Below are 6,779 nucleotides of genomic sequence, written 5' to 3' on the forward strand. Positions count from 1 at the left end.
AAAGAATGAAGATACATTTCTCTCACACATTTTTTGCGAGCTTCCTCCTTTGAACAGTTATCTACTTGGGATGAAGATATTTTCACAAATCACTTTCAAAAGCGATTCCTGGAAACATAATATAAGAATGACACTGTGCTTTAAACTTAGGGGACTAACATTAAAAAGTATTTCCCAAATCTTTTCAGTTTTATTAAGAGAAGCAATAGGCTAACGCAGTTAAAAGAGAACTGATCTACAATCAGGAGACTGATCTTTTTGTTGCCCTGACCATTGAAAGAAAGTGTAACTTTGTATAAGTCACTTCATCTTTCTTTTGTGAGTTTTAACTTGTAACCTGTAAGGACGTACAACCAAGATAACTCTACCCAGCAAAGCTGTCAGTTAAAATCTAAGGACACATCAAGCTTCCCAGACAAGAAAAAGCTAAAAGAGTTCAACGCCACCAAACCAGTATCACAAGGAATGTTAGAAGGGCTTCATTAGTAAGAAGAAAAAAAAAAAGATTACAAAAAAAAAAAGAATGAGTAAAATGACAATAATTATACATCAATCAAAAATTATTTTAAATGTAAATAAACTAAATTCTCCAATCAAAAGATAGGGTGGCTGAATGGATAAGAAAACAAGACCCTTACATATGTTGCCTTCAAGAGACTTACTTCAGATTAAAAGACACAGACTGAAAGTAAAAAAATGGCAAAAGACATTTCATGAAAATGGAAACAAAAATAAAACAAAAATTCTGGATTAGCAATACTTATGCCAAACAAAATAGACTTAAAAATACAGGCTATAACAAGAGACAAAGAAGGACCCAGTAATATCACTTCTGGGTAATTTTCTGAAGAAACCCAAACCACTACTCCGAAAGGATGTGTGCATCTGTATGTTCATAGCAGTATTATTTACAATAGCCAAGATATGGAGGCAACCTGAGTGTGCACCAATGGATGAAAGGATAAGGAAGAGGTGGTACACATGACAATAGAATATTACTCAGCCATAAAAAAGGAATTAAATCTTGCCATCTACAAAAACATGGATGGACATAGAGGGTATTGGGCTGAGTGGAATAAGTCAGACAGAGAAAGACAAAAACCATGATTTCACTTATATGTGGAATCTAAAGAAAAACAAACAAAATAGAGCAAACTCATAGATACAGAGAACATGTTGATGTTTGCCAGCTGGGAATGGTGTTCGGGGGTGGGTGAAACAAGGGAAGGGATTAAGAAGTACAAATTGGTAGTTACAAAATAGTCATGGGGATGTAAAGTACACCATAAGGCATATAGTCAATAATATTGTAATAACTGTGTATAGTGTCATATGGTTACTAGATGTATCGGGGTGATCAAGTCATATGTTGTACACCTGAAACTAATATAATATTGCATGTCAAGTGTAATTGAAAGGCAAAACAATTATTTAAAAAAATTAAAACATAACTTGGGTTAACTTAAAAATATATGAAAAAAATTTGTAATAAATGTGTTTGGAATAGACAAGTAGCTAAATTTTTCATTAATGCCCCCTTTTCTTGATTTTCTCCATCTTTCCTTACGGAGAAAAAAATTGAGTTTCTCAGGAAAAGTTACATAAGCGTTACTCTAACTCTTAAGGTTATAGTTGATGTTATAGTTCCTTTTAGTGGGGGACTTTGATAGTTTTATCCATTGCTCTCCCCCCAGGACCAAGAAAATAATAGGCACGCAGCAAGTATGTGTTGAATTAATGAATATGCCTGGTGTATGTGTATATATATATATATATATATATATATATATATATATATATATATATATATATTTAAGGATTCTGACATCTAGTAGACCTTTTCAATGTTATCACCATGAAGGGAACCTCTCTACCCCTTTATTTGTTGAATAAAATAGAAAAAAAATATAAGATTTAAAATAGCATTCATCCTGTTTCACAGATCCCCAAAACATCATGGACTATAAAGCATAAACATTCTTTTTTTTTTTTTTTTTTTCACGTCAGATGGGTAATGTGCCGATGTCATAACAAGGTTTGTGGGAGGCACATCTCACGCAAAAGCGTGACACCCAATCATCACACTTATGGACTACAAAAGGATCAGATATTCTAATAACAAGGCAAAGTACTTCATTGAAATTATAATGTATTGAGAAACTGTCAAACTATTCAAAAATGGCTACACCATTTGTTGGATTCTCATCAGCAGTTTATGAGAGTTTTAGTTGCTTCAGATTCAGACTTCCTTCACATTCAGATTTCTTTTCTTGCATTCTAATTGGTGTCACTTTAGCATTCATTCATCGTTCCATCCATCCACAATCTATTTATTTCTTTATGTATTTACTTGGAAAGTAACCTATTTTGGTAATTTATAAGTTTATACTAAAAATCCCATTTATGCTTTTACTTGCTTTTATATACAGACAAATACAAGAAAACAGTTAGTTGACAGAAAATAATTATTACTGAAGTAAATCATTTTTAAATAAAGACAAGGATAAAAACCATAATGTTCTATAAACTCTAGGAATGTGATGTTATTTTAAATAATTGATTTGATACTATTAGCAATAATATACCATTACTGCTCATAAATCTATTTAATTGGAATATTTCCACTGGTATTCCTTTAAAACTGTATTGACATGTGGACTTTTAACATCATAATTTCATAACTTTGTGGACAAATATTTGGAGTCTTTGTCTCTGATTCTGCTTGTGTGACCAACAGCTGTGCCATTTGGACACTCACTCTGCCTGCAGGACAAACTACATTACTTGTATTGTCTGTTTAATCGCTACTTGTTTAAGAAGTTTGTTTTATAAGCTCCAAGGGAAACAGAAGAAGTAGTCAGTTCCTTATGACACCACCATACCTCCTGTTGCTGACCATGTCTCAGGACTCCAATCAGTGGCCATATCTTGTGACTGTACCTGATGATCATGAGTCAGTATAAATTGGAAATCCCATTGCCCTAACCAATCAGAAAGATCTTCTGGAATTTTTGTTGACAGACATATTTCAAAGAAGCTGTTAATCTCAAGTATCATCTTATCTATAAGGTTACAATAAATCTTCGCTCCTCATGTTCTCTGATCCTTACCAATATTTTGTTATATTTATCATGGCATATAAATGATTTATACATGATACTATGCAAATTATTACAAAAATGAATTATCAGAAATGTTAGACACTATAATATTAGACCAACAAATACTTAATAAAATAAATATTTGTGGTACAGGGAAATAATGTGATTACTTTAAAAATATTGACATGTTATTCAAGAAACAAAGTTAAGAGAATCTAATATTAAGAAAGAAAAACTGAAATTTTGACAGGTTGGAAAGCTAACAGTTTCCCACATTTCCAAACTGATGCATTACCATGTTGAAATCATGTTTTGTTACGGTTACATGAGTGACTTCATGACTTGTGCATAACTGAACATGACTGAGGCTATATAAGCCTGAAGTAAAGAACAGTAAGGACTGGCAATTATTATCATTCAAAATTTAATAATTAGTAGAGGAGGTATCAAAATGAGAAAACTAAGAAATAAGAAATGGGTTTAGGGCAAAAAGAAAAAGATGTTTAGTAACAATTACTGACCTTTGGATAAAGACAGGTTGAGCAGCCTCAGCTCTGGAGATCTCATTTCAGAGAGTATAATGCCATCTGCTCTGGAAGGTTTGGACGTTGAAGCTCCTGGAGGGAAGGAAATACATTCCTGAAGTCCCTTCTAAGTATACTTTTCATAATTTATGCTTTATCTCTCTCAATAAAGCACAGTGAAGACAGAAGAAAATCTAAATACAAAAATGTCTATTTTATTTTTAGAGATTTTTTTTAATTTCTCTAAAATTGGACCAGCAGTATATAATTTTAAGTTTTATTAATGTATAATTAATACACGTCAAACTGCATATGTTTAAAGTTTATCAGTTCTGAAATATGTAAACATGGATGAAACAATCACACTCTAAAGACAGTAAATGATTTTCATTTTGTCTCTTTTAAATCCCACCTTCCCACCTTTTTCTGCAACCACTTTCATTGCTATGCAACCACTAATCTGCTGTTTCATCAATATAGAGTAATTTGCATTTGCTAGAATAGTTGATAAATGAAATCATATAATATGCACTTTTTTTGTCTGGCTTCTTTCACTCAGCAAAAGTCTTTTCATCTCCATCCATATTTGAATTTATACCAATATTTCATTCATTTTTTTTTGCTAAGTAGTACTCCATGTTATGGATGTACTGCAGTTTCACTTGTGAATTGACATTTGAATTATTGTCAATGCAATTGTGAATAAAGCTGTTGTAAACAATTGCAAACATTTTTGTAAAAAATATTTTCTTTCTCTTGAATAGATAGCTAGATAAGGAATGGCTAGATGGTATGGAAGATATGTTTACCTTTCTTTAAGAAACTGCTTTCCAAAATGGCTGTTCCATTTTACATTCTCTCCAGCAGCGTGTGCTTCAATTGTTCACACTCTTGTCAACAGCTGATATAGTGAGTTGATATAGCTATATATATTTTTTTTTCATAGATATTCTAGGTATTATTCCTTTAACAGGCATATACACTGGAAATAGTTTCTCTCACTCTGTGGCTTGCATTTTACTCTTAATTATGTCTAAGAACATGAGTCTTTAATTTTGTTGGAGAAAATATTATCAATTAATTCCATTATCAATCATATTTATGGCATAGTATAAAAAAATATTTCCCATTTTAAGGTCACAGAAGTTATTTTCCTATGTTTTCTTCTAGATGTTTTGTTATTTTAGGTTTTAATTTTAGAGTTATTTTCCATTTTGAGTTAATTTTGATCAATGATGTGAGGTGTTTTATTTTTATGCTTATAGATAGCCAATCAACTTAGAATCATTTGTTAAAAACAGAATCCAATCTCCAATGAATTGCATCTGTGTTATAAATCAGTTGTTCATATATAGATGTATGCATACATGCATATATATACATATATATGAATATACATACACATATATACATATATGTGTGTGTGTACACACACACACACACACACACACACACACACAAGATCCAACAATTAAGTTCTCGAACTCATCCTAGAGAAAGTGCTACATACCTCATTGCTGAATATCACTACAGTCACCTCTGAAGTGCTCCCCTTGGGGAGATATGCACTGAGGCCAGCTCCTAGGCCACCCTTCAAAGCAATTTTGGAACTCTTTTTCTGGAATTGACATCAGAGCTCTCATCATATTACCCTTGATGTCCTGAATTTCATCAAAATGTCTTCCTTTCAATATTTCCTTTATCTTCAAGTAAAGAAAGAAGTCATTGAGGGCCAGATCAAGTGAAGTTGGAGAAGGTGTTCCAATACGGTGATTTGTTTACTGTCTAAAAACTCCCTCACAGACAGTGTCATGTGAGCTGGTGCATTGTTATGATGTAAGAGCCATGAATTGTTGGCGAAAAGTTCAGGTCATTTTCATCTAACTTTTTCACACAGCCTTTTCTGCACTTCCAAATAGTAAACTTGGTTAACTGCTGGTCCAATTGGTACAAATTCATAATAAATAATCCTTCCGATATCAAAAAAATGTTAGCAACATCACTGCAACAAGTTTGAGAACTTCATTATCAGAACTTCATATGTAGAATCTAAAGAACAGAACAAACAAATAAAACAGAAACAAACTATAAAGAGAAATATGGAGAACATTTTGTGGTTGCCAGATGGGAGTGGTGTTGGGGATGTCTAAAAAAGGGGAAGTACAAATTGCTAGTTACAAAGTAGTCATGGGGATGTAAAACAAAACATATGCAATATAGTTGACAATATGGTAATAACTGTATAGTGCCAGGTGAGTACTAGACTAGTCAGGGGGATCACTTTTTAAATTTTTAAAATATTTATCCACTATGCTCTACACCTGAATATAATATATAAATAATATTTAATATCGACTGTAATTGAAAAATTATAAAAAAGGAGGGGGAATGTAAAAGTGAATAAGGTAAAAAGACAAGTCATGGGGAATGTAATATACAGCATGGGGATATAGTCAATAATATTGTGATGGTATAGTATAGTTTCAGATGGTTGCTGGACTAGTTATGATAATTACTTCTTTAGGTATATAAATGTTGAATAACTATGCTGTACACCTAAAACTAATGTAATATTGTATGTTAGTTATATTTTAATAAAAATGTTTTTTTAAAAGCAATGTGGAACAGTTTTTAATATTGCTTCTTTTAAATAAGCTTAAAATTTAATATTAATTCATAATATTTTTTGCTGACAAAAGATAACATTCATAATTCGGGCATTGCCGAAAACAACCTTATTGATACGAAACGAAATAATAGAGCCTGAAATGAACCAAAAGAGTCTGGTAATATATTATATTTGAGCATTTTCAGTTAAAAACACCTTATGTCATACATGAGTTTATCACACTAGCGCCAATTAATTTTCAGTGTCCAAAAATGTGCCAAAAACTTATAAACCTTAAAATGGTACAAGGAAGATTGGAATCTGGTGGGCTATTTTGGCTGAAGTGGTAAAATGAAGTTAAATATTTGGAATAACTGGCTATCATCATCAGATCTGGAAAATATAAATAATGGTTAAAGAGAGAAAGGAAGAGAATGACAGATATAAGATCATACAATGGGACTTTTGGGAAACTACTAGTACAGACAGTTTTTAGGGCAACATATATTTTGTGTCTTTCTTCTGAACCCTCCATAGCCCAATACA

The 6,779-nt window shown here is 32.0% G+C and overlaps 1 non-coding gene across 1 annotated transcript; it reads right to left on the minus strand.

The window, feature by feature from the left end:
- Positions 1-2,001: 2,001 nt before the first annotated feature.
- LOC141571995 (small nucleolar RNA U13) lies at positions 2,002-2,104 on the minus strand. The gene has a single exon (XR_012497028.1). It is a non-coding gene; the product is annotated as a small nucleolar RNA U13 (small nucleolar RNA).
- Between the last annotated feature and the right edge of the window lie 4,675 nt (positions 2,105-6,779).

Source organism: Rhinolophus sinicus, chromosome 2 (genome assembly GCF_057876585.1).
Source record: "Rhinolophus sinicus isolate RSI-liver-muscle chromosome 2, RSI-T2T, whole genome shotgun sequence".
Classification (NCBI taxonomy): Eukaryota; Metazoa; Chordata; class Mammalia; order Chiroptera; family Rhinolophidae; genus Rhinolophus; species Rhinolophus sinicus.